A 21,632-nucleotide genomic window follows, 5' to 3' on the forward strand; every position below is an offset into this window, starting at 1 on the left:
TTTCAGGTGTCCGGAGATGTGGCTGTGGCGGGGGATGCCCAGGATGAATCGTGCAGGAAATACGTACCACGAACAGGCACGAGCATGCATTGCGCAACCCGGAACAGGAAGTAAGAATCGCGGGTGGGTGGGACAAGTGAAAATAAGATGGCCGCGCCCGTGAGCAACCGCATGGGTAAGTTGGCGAGCCGCGATCATGCAGAAAATATCGTGAACGGGTGGAGAAATAACTTCCGCGTCTTTGTGATATTTCCGCGTGATCTCGGAGATTTTTGACTTTTTCGCAATAGTTTGCGAAAGTGAATTTCGCAAATTCGGCCCACCCCTACTCTAAAGTCAATATATCACTGACTCCAGCCAGAACCAGTTCGGTGGGGTCGGGGAGCACTTGGTTTACGAGGTGACATCCTTCCCTGGCAGAATGAGGGGGTCTGCTATCAGACACCCAGTGGGAGGTGGAGCCATCATTCACCTTGCCAGGCACGGCCCTGCTCAGATCAAAGAGTCACCCCTCCCCTTGGTCTAAATGCTGACCTCTCTCTCCAGCCAGGTCTGACCCAGCTGGCCCTGCTGCTCCAAAACCAGACGGCCAAATCACGTCCTAGCAAAGCTTAGGCAAGAAAATACTGCGTTTCCAGAAGGGGCTTTTTCGATCATGGAATATGTAAATGGTCCTTACTAAAAGGTGTATCTCAATGTCCTGGGCTTAAACATATCAAATTCAAATTTCCCATCAGGTTCCTGGCGTCAGATAAGATTATGGAAGGTAATCCTTAGACTGCCCATAGAGGGCTATGAAAACGGATCGCTTCACAATAGTAAGCCGTGAAATGGTCGGTATTTCGCTATTAGAACATGCTACACAGACCTAGGCATTATGGTTATCCTAATTAATACAGTCAACTTTACACAGGGAGCATTTGCGCTGTGGCAGTGATTAGCAGTGACACAGTGCCCAGAGCATCTGAATCCAGCCAACATAAAAGATAGGAAGCGAAAAGAGGAAGGGAGACCCATGCCAATGATGCCAGGTCTAGCACACATCCCCTCCAGCTGAAATGTGGGGAGAACTAACCATCCCCATGGGAGTTCTCATCACTAAGCCAGAAAAATCTGGACTGCCCGTCTATACCAGGGCGGTGTTCCACCGTGAAATCCATACCCTGTAGGGAAATGGACCACCTCAACAACTTGGGATTCTCACCCCTCATCTGCATCAACCATCTCAGGGGACTTTGGTCTGTCTGAACCCGGAAGTGAGTCCCAAATAGGTATGGTCTCAGCTTCTTCAGCGCCCAGACCACAGCAAATGCCTCATGCTCAATTGCACTCTACCTCTGTTCCCGTGGAAGTAACCTCCTGCTTAGGAAGGCTACAGGTTGGTCAAGTCATTCCTCTTTGATCTGTGCCCCTGTACCATGCTCCGAGGCGTCTGTCTGGACAATAAATTCCTTTGAAAAGTCGGGCGCCTGAAGCCCGGGTGTTGTGCACATGGCAGTCTTCAGGGTATCAAAAGCTTTCTGACAGGTGTCAATCCATTTTACCTTCTTTGGCTGCTTCTTAGAAGTAGCTTCAGTCAAGGGTGCAACAATGTTGCCATATCCCTTGACAAACCCCCTTTAGTACCCTGTGAGTCCTAAGAAGGATCTCATCTGCTTCTGATTCTTGGGGTTTCCATGCCAGGATAGTTTCAATTTTGGTCTAAAGGGGTGGTACCTGGCCGCTCCCCACCTGGTTCCCCAAATACACTACAGAACCCTGCCCAATCTGCCACTTACTGGCTTTGATTGTAAGGCCTGCCTTCCGCAGTGCCATCAATACCTGCCCAGAGGTGGTGCACGTGGTCCTCCCAAGAGGAGCTAAACACCGCAATATCATCCAGGTAGGCGTCACTGAAGTCTTCCAGCCCAACCAACACCCTGTTGACCAACCTCTGAAAGGTGGCATGGGCATTCTTCATTCCAAAGGGCATCAACCAGAACTGGTAGTGCCCATCGGGTGTGGAGAATGCTGACCTCTCCTTTGCTCCCTCAGTAAAGGCGATCTGCCAATACCCAGACGTCAAATCAAATGTGCTGAGGTATTTTGCAGACCCCAACCGATCTAGGAGCTTATCAGCTCTGTAGATGGGGTGCACATCAGTCTTCATGACTGAATTGAGGCCCAGATCGTCCACTAAGAACTGAAGTTCTGGGGTGGCACCAGGTGCTGCATCTTTCAGGACAAGGACCACTGGGCTGGACCAAGGGCTGCTAGAGGACTCAATCACCCCAAGGGCAAATATTTTGGTAACCTCTTCCCTGATGTAGGCCCTTACCCAGTCAGTCACTTGTGCTTAACCCCTTGCATGCTGCCGCGATTCTGCGCCTGTGTGGTAAAATCACGAGTGGGCGGGTTTAGGACGGCCCCCAGCCGTCATCAGCACACGAGCGCTGTAGTGCAGGACGGATGGGGGCCGTCATCAGCATGCAAGGGGTTAATGGGAGGACTTTCCCCATTGTCCACGTCATGGACACACCAATCAGTGACACTAGGCCCAAGGGAGAACAAATCACTGAATTGTACAGTTGGTGACAATCGCTCTGCTGCTCAGGAGTCAGTGTGGTGGAGAGGACCACACCCATCACTGACACATCTCACTCCCCTGCACAGTGGAGGGCAGGAAGGGGTTCGCTCTCCTCCTCCATCCCAGCATCTGTGGCTAGAAGCATGCACACTTCAGACCTCTCAAAGTGGGGCTTCAGGCGGTTAACATGCAGGACCCGCAAAGGGTTCCGGGGAGACTGCAAGTCTAGCACGTAGGTAACAGGACTCTTGCTCTCCACCACCTCAAAAGGGCCGGGCCACTGATCCGGGAGTGCACAGGGCTTCTCTGGGGCCATGACCCAAACCTTTTGTCCAGGCTGAAACTCGATCAGAGTGGCATTCTGATCATGCCAGCATTTCATCTCTTCCTGGCTGGCTTCCAGGTTTGCCTCAGCAAGTTTCCTGAAATGCTGAGTCTGGTTTCTAAAGGCCAGCATGTAACTAAAAACCTCCGGAGGAGGTTTCCTTGGAGATTGCTCCCAGCCTTCCTTGACCAGACTCAGAGGCTCTCACAGTGTGACCATAGAGCAGCTCAAAGGGACTGAACCCTAAGGACTTCTGGGGCACCTCACGGTAAGCAAACAACAGGCATGGCAAGAGAACATCCCACTTATGCCTCATGGGTTCACCTAGGCCCGTAATCATGCCCTTAAGGGTCCGGCTGAACAGCCCATTACCCTGCGGGTGGTAAGGAGTGGTGAACTTATACGTTACCCCACACTCCTCCCACAGAGACTTCATGTACTTGGAGATGAAGTTAGTCCCCCTATCAGACACCACCTCTCTGGGGAATCCCATGTGGGAGATAATCCCCATCAGTGCCTGTCCCACAACAGGGGCCGTCACTGTCCTGAGCAGGATGGCCTCAGGGTACCTGGTGGCACGGCTCACCAAGACCAGGATGAACCTGTTGCCCTGGCTGTCTTGGGATCCAGAGGCCCCACAAAATCAATGCCCACTCTCTCAAATGGGGTACTCACAATGGAAAAGGGCTGTATGGGGCCTTAATCTTCCCCCCACTCTTCCCAAGCAAGTCTCACACGTCCTGCAGTGAGAATCTGAGCTCCTGCATATCTGGGGCCAATAGAAGTGGGTAACGAGCCTCTCATAGGTCTTGGTCTTCCCCAGATGTCCGGCCAATGGTACATCATGAGCCAACCCCAGTCGGAAGGTGCTGAAGCGCTGGGGCACCAGCAGCACATGGGCTGACCCAGGCTCAGAAACCTTAGGCTCGCTGTATAGGAGGTCATTATCCCAATAGATCCCAAAAACTTTTCCAAGAAAAACAGTCAATGTTATCCTATGGAGGAAAATAGTGTTATCGGTTTTGAGGTAAGTATTTGGTAGTGAGTTGAGGTTCTGGGGGTAGACTCAAGTGTCCCCTAGGGACAACGATGCACTCAAGTTACACCCTCAGTGGCACTAGGGCGGCTGGGTGCAAAATGCTGAGTCCCAGTGTTATCCAATGGGGTACAGGGGGCCTCGGGTTGGTGGCTGCTGGCATGCAGGTCCTTTGGTTTGTGGGAGCAAGGCTCCTGGACTTAAGCTCTGGGCAAATGGGGAAATAAAGTAGCACCAAAGGTGCACCTTCAGCAACACTAGGGCAGCCGGGTGCAGGGCACTGTTTTGACGTCGGGCGCGTTGTTGTTTGCAATGGGAATCCTCCGGTTTGCAATGCCACTGCAGGCTTGGGGACTAAGGTCTTCTGTGTGCAACCACAAATTCGAGAGGTAAGTTGGGAAGTTAGGGGTTGGTTAGGCACCGTCATTTTGGGTACCAAAGGCCTTGGGATGTCGGGTGCAGGGGTGCCTTCTTACCAGCTCCTGGTCGCAGTTGGGGGTACCTTCTGGATTTAGAATGCAGGCGTCGGCTGGTGGCTTGAGGCAGGTCAGGGGTTGCTGGATCTTGGGTCAGGATCATCAGGGTGACCTCCTCATGGTATTTGCCCACTCGAGCTCTGACTGTGAACGGTGGCTGCAGAGTGGGGCGGATTTGTGGTGTCCGGCCAGAGCCAGAGGTTGCAGATGAACAAATGCGGTGTTCACGGGAGAGAGAGGCTTTGCAGTAAAAGGCAGGCAGATACTCCGGGGTTTTCACGTTTGCTGGTTGCAGGACACACCGGGATTTCACAGGAACAGGTTTGAGGTGAAACAGGCCGGTAGGGCTGGTGCCAAGTCAGTGGGCATCTTCCTTTAATTACCTGATGCACGGCTGTTCGGTCCTTCTTCTTCTTCTTCTTCTTGTAGTTTCTTCTTGTCTGAGGAAGCAAGGTTCAGGGGTGCCCCTAACTAGAATATTTAGGGGTGTAACAGGTAGGTAAAAGGCAGGGACTAATGGGTCCCTTCCCTGGAATGGGTATAAGCCCTATTACGCCAACCTCCAGTGTGAGAGGGGCATGAGCCTGTCCCTGGTTGGCTGAGACCCCCCAGCTTCAAGATGGCGTAGAGAGTTGTGCTTCGCCATGCCTCCCCCACCGGAGGGGTGGTGTTGGCAGAGGTGGGCACACCTCTCTGCCTCATTTGTTTTTCCCGCTAGTTCTCCTGCCCAAACTGGGGATCAGAACCAGTGGGGACCAGTTGCTGAGAGCAGCAAGTGGCCTGGGGAAGCTCACAAAGGTGGCAAGCCTTTAAAGCTTCCCCTTAGTGGACTTGCCCATCCCGGGGGAGGAGACTTGCCACCTCGTCCCAGGATGTGCATTGCTATAGGCCCCAGAGAGCAGCAGGCTCTCAACCAAAGGGTCCAGAAACATGTCTGGTGGTGGCAGCTGAAAGCAACCACTCAGCCTGGGTGGGTTCGTTTTCAGGGTGCATCTCTAAGATGCCCATTGTGTGCCTTTTTCATTAAATCTCCCACTGGCATCAGTGTGGGTTTATTGTGCTGAGAAGTTTGTTACCAAACTTCTCAGTTTTCAGTGTAGCCATTATGGTGCTGTGGAGCTTGTAATGATGAACTCCCAGCACCATACACTCTTAATGGCAGCGCTGCACTTACAATGTCTAAGAATAGATCTAGACACTGGAGGGGTACAGGGCCCATGCACCTGTACCCTCACCACTGATATAGTGCACTCAGCTAGAGGGGTGACTAACCTATGCCAGAGCAGTGGGTTGTAGGCATGGCACACCGAGATGTATGTCATTTCGACTCTTCACTTTGTGCTGCACCAAAACACGCAGCCTGCAAAGCAGTGTGTGCGTGTAGTGGTACATGACCTCTAAGGGTGGCACAATAAGTGCCACAGCCCTTCAAGGGCTTCTCTGGTCACAAAGCCCTGGGTACCTGTGGTGCCATTTAACAGGGACTGTGGCCAGAGATACCAGTTGGGTTTAGGCTTCAATGAAGTTTTAGGGAAAAAACATAGGCCCTGGGTATCTGATTAGCAGGAGCCCAGGGCACACTCAGTCAAAGTACATCAGCAATTCAGTAAAACGTTGGGGCCACAATGCAGAAAGAGGACACTTTCTCACACATACACCCACAGAATGTCATCACTCCTGGGGTGGATGAGCCACAAGAATAGATGTCATTTGGCTACTAGCCCTCACACCAACTAGCACCCCGCAAATCAAAGATTTAAGGGGCACCCTAGACACCCAAACCTTAGATTCTAAGTGAAACAAGAAGAGACCTATGTCTGCACAAGAGCGGAACTGCACAAAAGGAAAGGCGCAAAGTACTGCACCTGTGGCAGCCACCCTGCTCTCACTGGACTACGACCAGAGACAAGTATCAAAAGGAAGGTGAACCTTTCTGCAACCTAAAGACTTCCCAAGAACTCCATAGGACTAGAGATATTAGTCCCATACAGACGGCAGGTAAAAACCACAAAGTCTACAAACTTGAAGTCCTGTTTCCCGGGTCATCCGGGATGGCCACTCAAAGTACTTGGGCAGGTGGCTTCTAGGAACTGTAGTCCCAACCCTCAGTGTGACTCAGCTTTCTACAACATTTCCCTGGTCCTCTGGATAAAGATTTTCTCAACTGAAGGGCTTGCAGGTACCAAGACTTGTTGGTGGTCAGTCTGACTACAACCTGCTTTGCTCGATGCTTCAAGAGAAGATAATCGCAGGCACAAATGACCAACCACCCCTGTGGCTCCATCGTAAAGACCATGCATTTGTTTTCACCCTCTCTTGGTAAGCCTGCCAGCTCCTCTGGCCGCGGAACCAGTTCAGCACCACAGATAGCCCAGAGCATCTCTGCACTGAGTCCCCCAAGCCTGGAAGATCAGTTCTTTCTGGAGACTCCTGGTCCAGAGCCAGCTCCGTGCTTGAGTTCCAAAGAGTTTTGCTCAACTCACCCCACAATTAGCTTTTTGCTAATGTAGCCTTTCCAATACCACAAGCCTGATTGAGAGTGCAATTTAACAGCTAAACACCTCTGCATCCCGCTCCCCTGAGCCAGGTAAAATTGTGCTAGCTATTGTGAACTGGTATAGGGACTCACACGACCTTACCTCAGGGTGGGTTCCGTTGAACTCACTCTATAAGTAACCAATTGCATATGTGTTTTTCTCATTGACTGCAACTTTAATGTTTTCACATTCAAAAGCACTGATTTATATAATGCTTTAACATTTATAACTCTGGTTATACTGTATGTATTGATTCATTCTGGTGTCTAAAAATATATAAAATTCCAAGCTATTTTTATAAATGTGTGTTAGACTTCTCTCGAGTCATGTTAATTACTTATCGTCCATGTTGTTGATGTGAAATGCTTAACACATTTTACTCTAAATTAGCCTGTCTGCTCTTTGTCACTGTTAGACCTGGAATCGGTCTCCCTTCCTCTTTTCGCTTCCTATCTTTTATGTTGGCTGGATTTAGATGCTCTGGGTGCTGTGCCACTGCTAATCAGTGCCACAGCGCGAATACTCTCTGTGTAAAGATGATGTAGTGAGTTACCCTCCATTTCACTGCTTACTATTGTGAAGCTATCCGTTCTCATAGGCCTCAATGGGCAGGCTGAGGATTACCTTACATAATAATATCTTACCCCAGGAACCTGATAGGAAATTCGAATTTGATATGTTTAAGTTCAGAACATTGAGATATACCTTAAAGTAAGGAGTCGGACTATTTATATATCCCCTGTTCGAAAATGCCTCTTCTGGAAATGCCGTATTTTCTTGCCTAAGCTTTGCTAGTACGTGTATTGGCTGTTTAGTTTTGGAGCAGCAGGGCCAGCTGAGTCAGTCCTGGCTGGAGAGAGAGGTCGGCATTCGGAGCATGGGGAGGGGTGACTCTTTGATCTGAGAAGTGCCTTTCCTGGCAAGGTGAATGATGGCTCCACCGCCCACTGGGCATATGATAGCCGACCCCCTCATTCTGAAAGAGCAGAATGTCACCTTGTAAACCAAGTGCTCCCCGACCCCACCAAACTGGTTCTGGCTGAAGTCAGTGATTTGTGACTTTAGAGAACAAATACTTTTTAAGTATAAAATGCTGCGCTGGAACCTTTTTCAAGTGTGGATGTCAAGATGAAACTCTGTCCGAATGAACAGAGGAAAAAACTTTGAAACTTTCACCCAGCTTGCTGAAGAAACTACCAGAGGGTCTGAATCGAGAGCGCCTCCTGCTGAAGTCTCAGGGACATTAGACTTCACCCAGTCAGCCATCGGAATTCCTGTGCGAGGAATTCTACGTGCAGGTGAGGCCTCCATCGAGTAATCCGGAGTCTCTATTTCTACAGTAAGGAATGCAGACTGGTAACTCTTGTTAACTCTGTGTGTGGGCCACTGCAACTAGGAGAGAGCTGCGGCCGCTGAGAGCCCACCTTAATTTGAACCTTCAAAACCTTCGCTGAATCTGTGTGGGCTACTGCAGCTAAGAAAGAGCTGCTGCTGCTGAGAGCCTGTCTGAATTCAAACCTTCGGAATCTTCGCTGAATCTGTGTGGGCTGCTGCAGCTAAGAGAGAGCTGCCGCCGCTGAGAGCCATCCTGAATTTGAACTTTCGGAACCTTCGCAGAATCTGTGTGGGCCGCAGCAGCTAAGAGAGAGCTGTAGTCACTAAGTGCCCACCATTGTGCCAGCCTGGTCGAGATCATCTGTTTTCCTGGTGGCCGCCCAGCTAATAGAGAGCTGCTGTCACTGATTGCCCGTACCTTTGCCAACTTTGCATCATTGTGATTTTGTTTTTTATTTCTTTATTTTCCAAGTTTTTACAAAGCAAACAGGAAGTAAATTGCAACATCCATCTTCACTGTAAGCCACACACATAGAATACAACTAAATTTGTTCAGATACAATACACACAGATCAATTAGAATTCAACATAACGCTATGAATAAATACCATAAAGCTTACTACTGTCTGTGATGTTATCGCTTTTTGCCCTCCCAGAGCAGGACATTCAGAACTTCCAAGTAGGGGTAGCCTTGGCTCAACAGTCAGTGAGCCTGACTGACTAATCCACCAGTGGGATCAGATAGCTGGTTGTGAACGGGTTTGGGGAGGCGCGTCGTCATTAGTCTCTGACTCTTCCGAACCACTGGTAGATATATATGTCTTGTAAAGTTCCCACAAGTATTTTGGGCGGCTCCTGGGAGGTAGTAGTTCGTTGAAATTTTCTGTCTGTATGCAAGAGTAGAGCATGTAATGTGACCACTGTGCCATAGTGGAAGTGGGGCCACGAAGCCAAGTGATCGCTACTCTATGTTTTGCCAAGAGAAGGCCGATGTCTACCAGTCTGCGCCTTCCTCGTGGGATTTTTTGGGAATAACCCAGTAGGGCCAGGGCCGGGTCCAGGGGGAGATCCAAATACGTTCTCTTTGCCAACTCCCCAAAAGCCATTTCCCAAAATGTGTGTACCCTTGGGCAAAACCAAGCCATGTACATGAAGTCGTCCGATGCTGTTGCGCATCTGTCACAAGTGAGAGTTTCTCTCAACCCGTATCTGTGTAATCTCTCCGGGGTGTAATATGCCTTATTAAGATACTTAAAATGGATTAGTCTGTGCCTACCATTCAATGAAATATGGCGTGTACTGGTGCAACAATATGTCCACATGGCATTATCGATCGGTTGTTGTAAGTTGCGTTACAATTCTAAACGGGCTTTAGAGTACTGGTTCACCCTATGCGACTTTGCTATCTTATATACATTGAAGACAATATTTTTTGGGCTTTAATGACATAAGTTAATTCCGTGACATCAGGTGGCTCCAAGAGATCCTCCCCCAAAATACCACGTAGAGCATGCCTTGTCCTGTAAAATTGGTTGCGCTGCAGCAGGGTTTGTGGGGGTTCCCGCTGCCCTAAGTCCTCCCATTGTTTAACCACACCATTATGAAAGAGGTCGCCGACCGTCTTAAGATTGAAAGAGTTCAGTGCTCGTATTTCCCCTTGATATTTGCAGGAATGCAACCAACGAACCCGATCAAGTGGCATGACTGAGGAATATAACAGGGCTCCCGCCTGCAGCTGTAGTAGAAAATGCCAGGCATGGCGAGTAGTGTTGATAGAATCAACTATACCCGTCCTACTATCAGCATTATCAAATATTAAGGCTGGGAGTGGTAGCGGCTCTGCAATAAATGACTCAAGATGAAGGTGGGGTGCATCCGGAGGCCGTGTATCCAATAGTATGCGTGTACACACTACGCGGCTCCATATTACAAATTTAAGTCCGGGCTCCCAGGCCCCCCAATAGGTAGGGCAGGGTTACTATCGGCCGCATAACTCTAGCATGTCTGCCCACCCAGGCCAATGTTATCAGTAATGTTGTGATCCGGCTAAAAAAAGAAGTGGGCATTACCATGGGGATATTCATGAATAAGAGCACAAACTGTGGTAGCACCATCATCTTCATGATGGCGATTCTTCCTAACAGGGACAGTGGCAACCTGATCCAAGTCTCTACGTTGTCTTCCAACCTACTGACGGCCATGCCATAGTTTTCCCTGAAGACAACTTCTGAGTTGGGGTACACCCGGATGCCCAGGTACCTAATCGAGTCTGTGGACCACTGCAAGGGGTACTCTGGTTCATGCTGCTTAGTAGCAAGTGTGAGCAGGACAACAACTGATTTGAGCCAGTTAACTCGCAGCCCCGAAAGGGCGCCAAATGCACCAACTCACGCAGTACCAAGGAGAGATTATTTTCCGGCTCGCGGACATACAATAATGTATCATCGGCGTAGGATGAGACTATTAGCTCAATTTTCGACAATCTAACACTCTTGAGACTGTGGTATTCTCGCAGTGCACAGGCCAACGGCTCTGCCACCAAAGTGTAAAGCAGTGGGGACAGCGGGCATCCTTGCCTCGTCCCACGAGTAATGTTAACGAGATCTGTCACCAGGTTATCTAGCGGAGGGATGATTATACTGAACCCCGATCAGTTGTAGAAAAACCGGACCTAAACCCATTCTAATCAAGACTTGGCACATGAAGGGCCACTAGACAGAGTCGAAGGTCTTATCCCTATCCAGAAAGTCTGCAACTGCTTTGGTGCCCTGCCGTGTATGCTGCAGGGCCCCAATTACAGTGCGTAAATTGTAGGTGAGATTTCTATCTGGAAAGAATCCTGCCTGCTCGGGGGCAACTAGGAACGGCGCAAGGGGAGCTATCCAATTAGCAAGTATTTTAGCAAAAAGAATTGTGTCTATGTTTAACAAAGATAGCGGACGGTATGACCTGCACTCCTCAGGCGGCTTCCCTTGCTTAGGCATAGCAACCAAGCCCTGTAAAAGGTCACAGTGAGGCCGTCTGACTCAGGCGCTCTGCCCGATCTCATTCCCCTCAAGGCCAGGATAATCTCGTCTTTTTCCACTGGTCGCATCGAAAATTCCCTATGTACATTCGTGAGGAAGGGTAATTTAATATAGGAAGATAATCCATAATTTCCTCATCTGTCCCAGAAGAGCGCAAAGTCGAAAAACACACATAAATCACCACAATCCAATGCCATCCATGCCCTCAATGATGTTTAAATTTAAGAAACCCCACAGAAAGACTTGGTCCATGAACCACTGAGTACCCCTGGGCATATTGGATGAAAGCAAGGCAAACTGGGTGCAGGCCTGAGCACACTGCCTGGCTTCAAAATGGCCCCTTGACTCCCAGCCACATGGCCAGAACTCGGTAGAACACATGCCGTACCATCAGTGCATACTACACCACAAACTGAGGAACCTCAACAAATTACAGCAACTACCAGTACTTTTTTAGAGGAAGGTCAGCCACAAAAAGGAGACCCAGGAGGGGAAAAGGAAAAAGAAAATGAAAAGGAACATCCCAATACCAGGAGTACCACTGTACCGAAGAAGGATCAGAAGAAAAAAGTAGTAATGAAAGACAACTAGTGATCTACATTTCTAGCTACAATTTGACATCTGCTGAAAAGACTTTGTTACAAAGAGGAACCTCATTTGTTCCCACCACTGATACTGATCCATTGGAACTGGAATTAAGCTTCTTTAAGCTTATGAGGAAGCTGAGATTGAGGCACTTCTTTGATAATATCTTGCCTAGTAAAGAAGATACAGGCCCGGATCAACTAATGGGATTGAGACCCGGCAGTATGTTATGTTATGTTATGTTATGTTACGTGAATTTGTACTGCGCACAGCTGCCCCAGCCAAGGGGCGTCCCCGCGCATGTCAAGGTAACACGCAACAACCACAGAAAACACAACAGCTAAAAGAGGAGAAATCAAAATTAAAACAGGAAAGTTTTTATCACCTTGCGGAAGGAAAGAAGGTCTTCCAGCAACCGAATCTCCACCGGGAGGGAGTTCCAGAGTTCCGCCGCTTTGACCCGGAAAGAACGACCACCGATACGGCACAGCTTGTATCGAGGGGTGATGGTAAAAGCTTGGCCAAAGGATCTCAGATGACGAGTGGGTACGTACCAGGACAGGAGACCCGTAAGAGTTTGAGGGGCCGTACCTTTTAGGATCTTAAAGGCCAAGCACAGTACTTTGAACTGGATTCTTGCTTTGACCGGCAGCCAGTGCAGCGCTTTCAGAGTACTGGAAACAGGGCAAGATCTGGGAAGACCAACAATAGCTCTGGCGGCAGCGTTCTGCACTCGTTGGAGGCGAGTGACTTCGGCCAAGTTAGCACCAACCAGAAGAGAGCTGGCATAATCCAGGCGCGATATAACAGTCGCCTGTATTACCAACTGCCGTGTATGAGAGTCAAAAAACTTCAGGACTGGTCGCAAAGCCCGGAGAATTCCAAAACAGCATGCTGCTGTTTTCTTTGTGTGCCCCACAAAACTGAGAGTGGGATCCATCCACACTCCCAAGTTTTTTAATTCCGTCACAGGAAGGGGGGCCGGCCCAAGCTCCGAAGGCCACCACCTATCTCCCCAGAGATCCGCCCTTCTACCGACGATCATGATCTCGGTCTTCTTCGCGTTGAGCTGGAGGCAGTTGGCCTTCCTCCAGTTTGCCACCGCTCTGAGTCCACTCTGAAACCTGGGAGCATCCTGGTCCGCATCCCCGCTGATCGTAACCGCTAGCTGGGTGTCATCGGCATATGACACCATTGTCATCCCCCACTGCCTGACAACCTCAGCTAGCGGTCTCACGTAAAGATTGAACAACGTGGGGCTCAGCGAGGATCCCTGCGGCACTCCCTGTTTCAGAGGATGGAAACTGGACTGGAACGGCGGTATCGCAACGCTAAAGAGGCGACCATCGAGGAAGGACTGGAACTACTGGAGGGCGGACCCCCCCACTCCAATCTCCTCCAGGTGGTGCAACAGGATGGGATGAGAGACAGTATCGAAGGCGGCGCTTAGATCTAATAATATCAGCGCCGCCGTCTGTCCTGCATCCATCACATGTTCAGCCATGGTGAGAAGGGCGGTTTCCGTGCTGTGCCCAGCACGGAACCCGTTCTGGGTGGGGTCTAGGATGTTGGCACGAGTGAGGTGGTCGGAAAGAACCTTGTTCACGTGGGCCTCCACGACTTTGGTATGCCAGGGGAGCAGGGAAATAGGCCGGTAATTTTCCGGCTTTTCCGGGTCCAGAGAGGGGTTCTTTAAAATAGGAGAAACCACAGCCCGCTTCCAACTTGTTGGAACCGTACCCGAGGCCAGCGAGATGTTAATCAGGGAGAGTACCGAGGTACGACCCACAAACAGCTGGTCTCTAAAAAGGGCTGGCTTAAGCGGATCGGCGGGCGACCCGGATTTCACCTGCTGCGCCAAGATGGTAAAACCCTCAGGTGTCAACGGGGGTAGCACATGAAGCAGAAAATCTCCGCCGAGGTTACATGGAGTACCTGCCGGTGGCCTAGTGTCCGGAAAAGTCGAATAGATGTTCTGAACTTTTTCTAAAAAGAACCGGGCAAGAGCCTCACAGTGCGCCAAGGAGCTCGTTGTTGTGGCCAAGGCTCGCTTTGCCACAAGGTCCTTTACCACTTTGAAGATGGTTTTTGATGGGTTAAGGCTATTGCCGAACTCCGCAGCGTAAAAAGCTGCCCGGGCCGGACATAAAGCACGGTGGTAAACTTTAACAGCAGCAAGATACACAGCCTTCTTCCCGCTGTCGTACACCTTCCGCCACTCCCTCTCCGCTCGCCTACAGCTGCCCTTGAGTGCGCGTAAGGCACTATCATACCAGGGGCTTGACTCCCTGGAACTGATTTTCCTAGTTGAGACAGGAATCAGAGAATCAAGTGCCTTAGTAACCCACGAGCAGAACCGGTCGTAACCCGCATCCGCGTCCTCCAAAGGTCCCAACGGCACTGCCGCGAGGGCCAAATGAAGGTCCTCGAGACTCAGTTTACTCCAGTGCTGTGTGGAGATCGTCCTCACAGGAGCAGAAGAGGGAATTGCCGGCAAGAGGACATGAATGGCACTAAAGAATGGTCTGTCCAGCCGAGCGGGGTAACGGCCGTTACTGTGGCCTCTGTCAGGTTCGTTAAAAATGGGTCCAACGTATGGCCGCCTACATGTGTGGGATGCCGCACTATTTGTTGGAGTTGAAGAGCCTCAAGATCAGCTAGGATACAACACACCGTTGGGATATTCTGATTCTAAAAGTGCAGATTGAGGTCCCCCAAAATAGAGAAGTTAACACACCCCAATGCCAGAGAACTTACCGCGTCGGGGAAGGCAGCCCTAAATGCCACTTCGCAACCAGGAGGGCGATAGACTACCATCCCTGAAAGGGAGAACTGGGGGATGACCTGAATTTTAAAGGTGGCACTCTCGCAGCCTACGATGTTAAGGGAGGACCAACAGCAAGAAAGACTAGATCTTACTGCGAGAGCGATACCCCCTCCCCTAGTCGATCGATTCAAAGTGAAGACCGAGAAATCTGAGGGGAATGCCAGATTAATAATGGCTGTATCATCATCCTTCAGCCAGGTTTCAGTGATAGCCACAATATCAGGGGCTTCGTCACACATCAAGTCCCTAACGGCTTGGTAGTGTTGAACTAAAGACCTCGCATTAAAGCTCAGGATGCGCAGAGCATGGGCCTGACGGCCACGGCGCGCAGCGACCGGGAGAGTCTTCTGACAGATTTTTGCCGGAAGGTCCAGTGCCCACTGACCACAGGCGCACTGATAAGGGCCACAAAGCGGGTGTATAGGTGCATGTATACATCTCGGGACAGAACGTCCTAAGGCGTGGCGGCAGAATAAACAATCATAGCGCAATCCCGTGTAGCCGACCCTGAGGATGTTTAGATACCTAAAGACCGCCGCGCCCGCCGCGTCCTTGGCGCAGACGGGCAGGACTCAGGCACGACTCCGGCTAAGCGACGGCGTGTCACTGCGCGATCCCGCTGTGCGGGAAAGGACAACTTTAAGTAGGCGAGGCGAATGGCACCCCGAGCGAAGAGACACTCCAAGATGGCGCCCGTGCAAGACCTAACCAGCCCAAGGCAAGATGGCGCCCACCGACCCAACCCCAGGACCCGGACCCGCCAACCGGCGGTGCGTTAAATCCTTTAAATGCAGGTAAGAGGGCGTGGGACTATTCCCGAATGAGAGCGCCTAAAAACAGGGGAGAAACAAATCAAAATAAAACAAATACAGAACGGGTAGTTAAAAGAGCAGCGCAACAGCAGCGCGACCTGCAGCAAGCCAGTACCTTGACCAAGTTACTGAAGACGAATCCGCCTTAAGTAGGTGAGGCTAATGGCACCCCGAGCGAAGAGTCGCTCCAAGATGGCGCCCGTGCAAGACCTAACCAGCCCAAGGCAAGATGGCGCCCACCGACCCAACCCCGGGACCCGGACCCGCCAAACGGCGGGGCGTTAAATCCTTTAAATGCAGGTAAGAGGGCGGGGGACCAGTCCCGAATGAGAGCGCCTAACAACAGGGGAGAAACAAATCAAAATAAAACAAATACAGAACGGGTAGTTAAAAGAGCAGCGCAACAGCAGCGCGACCTGCAGCAAGCCAGTACCTTGACCAGTACATTCCAAGCACCTGTCAGTCACAAAACGTTGGACTTGTTTGAAAAATTAGTAAAACAGGATCTTGGCAAATTGAATTTCAAACGTAAAAGCAGAAAGAATATCACACAAAAGGACATGGACACGTTGAGAAAATTGGCAAACAACAATGAAATCAAATGTGTAAAGGCGGAAAAAGGAGGAGCCCTTGTCATCATGAATAGATCAATGTACGGAAGCAAAGTTGAGGAACATCTATCAGACTCGGACACCTATATGAAGTTGGAGGGGAATTCCACATCAGGATATGCAGCAGCATTAAATAATATCATAACTAAGGCTTATAAAGCAGGTACCATCAATGAACAGGCAAAAAATGTCCTCATAAAATCCAATCCAAGGAGTCCGGTCCTTTATATGATTCCAAAGATTCATAAAAATGTAGTAGACCCTCCCATGAGACCAATCGCCTCAATATGTGGCAGCTTACATGAACCTGTCTGCCAATTTCTCGACAAATATCTACAACCCACAGTGCAGAATATGAAAACCTACATAACGGACACTACCAATTTTTTACAAAGGCTTCAAACAGTAACCTTGGAAACTAATGAAAATCTGATACGGTGTACAGCTGATATAAAATCATTATACACATCAATCCCACATTCTTCTGGAATTGAAGCAGTGGAGCAAGCACTCGTTAACTCCAACCAAGATCTAGCAATGCAAACATTTCTCATGGAACTTATGAATTTACCCTGTATCAAAGTTACTTCAAGCACAAGGAAGATTGGTACCAACAGCTTGTGGGTACATCCACGGGCAATTGCGCAGCGCCGGCGTACGCCAACATTTTCATGAAGGAGTATAAAAAACGGTACATCTTTTCACAAAAGGAGTGGCATGACAACATTAAACTTTTAGTCCGATATATTGAGGACATTTTCATTATTTGGAAAAATTCAGCAGACTCATTAAAGATGGCACTCATTGCTCTCAATGAGAAGGAAGATCGCATTCAACTTACTTGGGAAATCTCAGCCGAGAGAGTAACATTCTTGGACGTGGAAGTCACACTCACAGATAAAGGCTTGTCAACAGACGTATATTGCAAACCCAAGGATCGCAACAATATGTTACATTACTCTAGCTTTCACCAAATGTCTCTCAAGAAACACCTTCCATTCTCCCAGATGATTAGAGTAAAAAGAATAACATCTGACTGCTCGAAAGTAGAAGAAAGATTGAAAGAAATGGGTCACAGATTTCTGGATAGAGGGTATCCTGAGCAAATTGTGAACGAAGCAAAGGACCGAGCATTCAATAAAAGGAGAACTGATTTGTTGAGAAGCCAACAAAAAGCAGACAACACTAGAGTTGTAGTTGTATCCAAATTTTCTACCATGAGCACATGTTTCAAAAAGACTATCAGGAAACAGTGGACAGTTCTCAATTTAAGATTTCAAAGGGATCTTTACATCACCGCCACTGTTCGCTCATACAAGGGGGAAAAATGTGGGCGAAATCCTGAACAAAAAAAACGTGGAAATCAAAAAATACCAAGGTACCAGAGCATGCCACAATTGTGGCAATTGCAATAACATCCTTAGTGGAACTGTCATATCACATCCTATGAAGGGCTTCAACATCAAATTAAAAGTCACAGCCACATGTGACACGTCTAATGTGATCTACGCACTAAAATGTCCTTGCGGTAAAGTCAATGTGGGCAGGACCGAAAGAAAAATAAAAACCAGAATCACGGAGCACAAATCAAACATCAGAACTCATAATATTAAATATTCAGTGAATTACACTTCACTGAAGTACACCATAACATCTCTCAACTTAAGTTCATCATAGTGGAACATATTGAAAGACTGGAGAGAAGAGACAATAACAAACTTCTACTTCAAAAACAAAACTTTTGGATACAAAAATTGAACTCTACCAATCCACACGGTCTCAATGACCGGATTGAACTTGCCTGTTATTTATGATTTACTAATGTGTTGATGTACACATTCATTAAGTAATGTTAGCCCCAGGGGCCCACGTTCCTAGTACTAAATAGCGGTTTGACTCTGCGGGTCGAGTGCATCACTAATTGACTGTATATTTAATTCTTCATATTTATTTTGTCTATCCACATATAATATACCTGATCTGCCATCACATACACTTCAGTTTCTTTGCCCATGCTCATCGGGTTCCATTTTCGTTTTTTCCTAGCACACATACGCTCTTGTAGATATTTTTGTTTTTATATTTTCTTCTTATCTCAGTCGTTATTATCTTTATTACAATCATGCACTCTGGAGTTCCATTTGCGTTTAACTCCCGCATAGTCTGTTGTCGATTTTCGTTCTAGCTCTGTACCACGTGATGCTGTTGACACCACATGATGCGGAAGACTTTAATATGGAGCATCTGTCCGCTTTATATATACGTGAACGCCATCTCGGGGTCTTGTAGTACCTGATTACAAATTTGAAACTGAGTGGATTTACAAACCCGGTAAGAGGTTTTACTGCACATCCGTATCTAACCTTAAGCTCAAGTAGTGGTTGAACAATTTTTGATTTGTTTTTTTATGTCTTCGTATCCTTAGGTACCCGAGACTTCTATGTTATTAGTCCTAATTAAGTGCCCACTAATTCTAAATATGCGCTGGTAACATGTGCACTTTTCACGAACACACGTCACTTTGGTACCACGCAGTGTTATTTCACTATTCACTATTCATGGATCTAAGGGATATTATGTTTGATATGTTGATATTTCTGTATATGTTATTTATTATGGTTAAATCTTATGTTTGCAGTGATGCTCCCTGAGGAAGGGCTATGTAATGCCCGAACTGCATTGGAGCTGGCATAAATGTTGGGTTATCATGAAATGAATCACCATATAAACATGAAATGATTGAAAAATTTCACAAATGAATATTGAAGAATAAAAGCAAAACATTATTTTGAAAACATCACTGAACTGTGGAGTCCTTATGTTTAAGTGCCAAAGGGGATGCAACCGATGACCTATTGGGAGCACATGTTTCATTGATATTTGACGCATGAGACGGAAGACGACACCATTCGAGCACCTGATACAGTATCACTATCAACGTTATAACGCACTCCTAGGATTGTACAGGCTGTGCATTTGTGTCCTCATCTGTATACAGGCCCTGCCTGTACCAGGCTTCAAAATGGCCCCCACCCTCATGGCCAGGCCCCAACAACACCCCAAAAAATCAAAAAACACACAAAAATCACCACAATCTAATGCCATCCATGCCCTCAATGATGTTTAAATTCAAGACACCCCACAGAAAGACTTGGTCCATGCACCACTGAGTACCCCTGGACATAATGGACGAAAGCAAGGCAAACTGGGTGCAGGCCTGAGCAAACTGCCTGGCTTCAAAATAGCCCCTTAACCCCCAGCCACATGGCCAGGCCCTGCCTGTACCAGGCCTCAAAATTGCCCCCACCCACATGGCCTGGCCCCAACAACACCCCAAAAAGTTGAAAAACACACACAAATCACCACAATCCAATGCCATCCATGCCCTCTGGATAGCTCATAAATAACACAGAATTCATGAAATCAATAAAAGAGAGCCAGATACAGAACCCACAAAAAAATCAGGAAAGTCATTGTCCAATAAAAAAAACCTTGCACATTGACATCTGTAATATTAGCACAGAACGGAGAACAGAAACATTACACACATGAGAGTATTAGAGTTCCCCTGGAACCTAGACAGAATCAATTCAGGGTCCCCTGAATCCACTGCTCTAAAGGCGCCCAAAGCTTTGCACCCAGAGTTCTTTTTTCTGACCCTTAGTCCTATAAATGGCCCTTTCTATGTTATAGGTGGCTAACAGACGAGCTCTCCAGGTAAGAAAGGAAGGGGGATCTGGATTGATCCATTGTTGGGTGATACATGCCCGCAATATTGCCATGGAAATGAATAGAAAGTTTCTCTGCCCTTCGGGGAGTTCAAGAGAGGATACCCCAATTAGCACTAATTCCCCTGTCAAAACAAATGTGGGGCCACACAATAATGTAAGAAAGGTCTGAATTGCAGATAGGAGTGAGGACAGCCGAGGACAGCAAAAAAACATATGATATGCATCGGCTGCAAACAGTCCACATCTACTGCAGGATGTTCCTACAGTGGTCCCCCATTTACAGATTTTTGATGGTGTATAGTATAGGTCGAATAAAGCCATGTAATGCTGCGTGCGGGCTCTACCAGTAATTAATACAGTCTTGGCCAATACAATAGATTCCTGTAGCTGAATATCATCACTACACAACTTTCCACCTCCTTTGGTGAACCTCAATATCATCTGGAAATGAAGACATGAATAAATTATAATAATATCCTATCGTTTTTTTACTAAACATGCTGTCGATGAGCGGGACCCTCCGGAGCCCAGAGCGAACCTGCACGCTTAAAGTATTAAAAAAACTATATATCTGGACATACTTGATATAATCATTGCCAGTTAAATTATACTTATTCAATAGCTCCGAAAAGCGGATTAACCGATCATTCTGCCATAGGTCACCTACACAAACAATTCCACAATTACGACACCTACTCATTACATGGTCCTGAAAAACTGAAGGAAAAATGCTAGCGGATGAAAAAGGAGTATACAGCAACATTTTCTCAATCCCCATTTGGCGTTTAATTATCCATCAGACCCCATACGCAGCTTTTAGAGTCTTACATTTTTTTTTTAAATATCTAGGCTCTATAATTTTTAAAAAGCTGCCTTAACACTCCACCCCCATTACAAATTCATAAATTGAAGGCGAATGTCTTAATGGAAATCACGCTTTTTCACCGATTATCAATGGGGTGATGAACTGTAACACCGACGCAAGATAATAATACAGAGAGTGTGGGATACCCCAACCACCCCGAGACTTTGGGAGCATCATTTTCTTATGAGATCTGCGTTGACGTTTGTAGCCCCACAAGAATCTAGCTGCCATCCTTTCTAGTTGTTTAAAACAAGGGGGCGGGAATTCTAATGGAATTGTCCTAAACATATATAGGAACTTTGGCTGAATCATCATTTTTAAAACGTTACACCGACCAAACAGGGATAGATGAAAGTGATCAATACGTTCTAACGAAGAATTTGCTTTTTTCAGGACAGGGTTCAGATTGAGTTCTGAAATAGCCGAGACTGGGACCGTTATTTTGATGCCCAAATAGGTCTCTACTGACACTATATTTAGTTGTGGTGGAGGGTTCTGGCCTACAAACAAAATTTGAGTTTTCTGTATATTTAATTTGTAGCCCGAAAAGGCACCAAACTGGGTCGCTAGATCTTCTAATATTGGGATTGCCCCTTGGATATCTGTTGTCATAACTACTATGTTGTCCGCGTATGCGAGGGCTCTATAACTGGTGCCTGGTAACTTGAACTGGTATTATGTCCTTTGCCCGATTCAGTTTGTTTAAAAAAAAATATTGATGTATAGAGCGAACAGAAGCGGTGAAGACGGGCATCCCTGTTGGGTGCCTCGGTAAATACTGAAAGGAAGAGATTTTTTCGCTCCGATTTTAATGCAGGAAGATGGGGCCTTATAAAGTGCTCTTAAAGCTACTATCATCTTAGGAACAAAGCCCTTTAACAGAAGCAGATCCCAGAGATA

This window comes from Lissotriton vulgaris, chromosome 1_2, assembly GCF_964263255.1.
Source record: "Lissotriton vulgaris chromosome 1_2, aLisVul1.2, whole genome shotgun sequence".
Lineage (NCBI taxonomy): Eukaryota > Metazoa > Chordata > Amphibia > Caudata > Salamandridae > Lissotriton > Lissotriton vulgaris.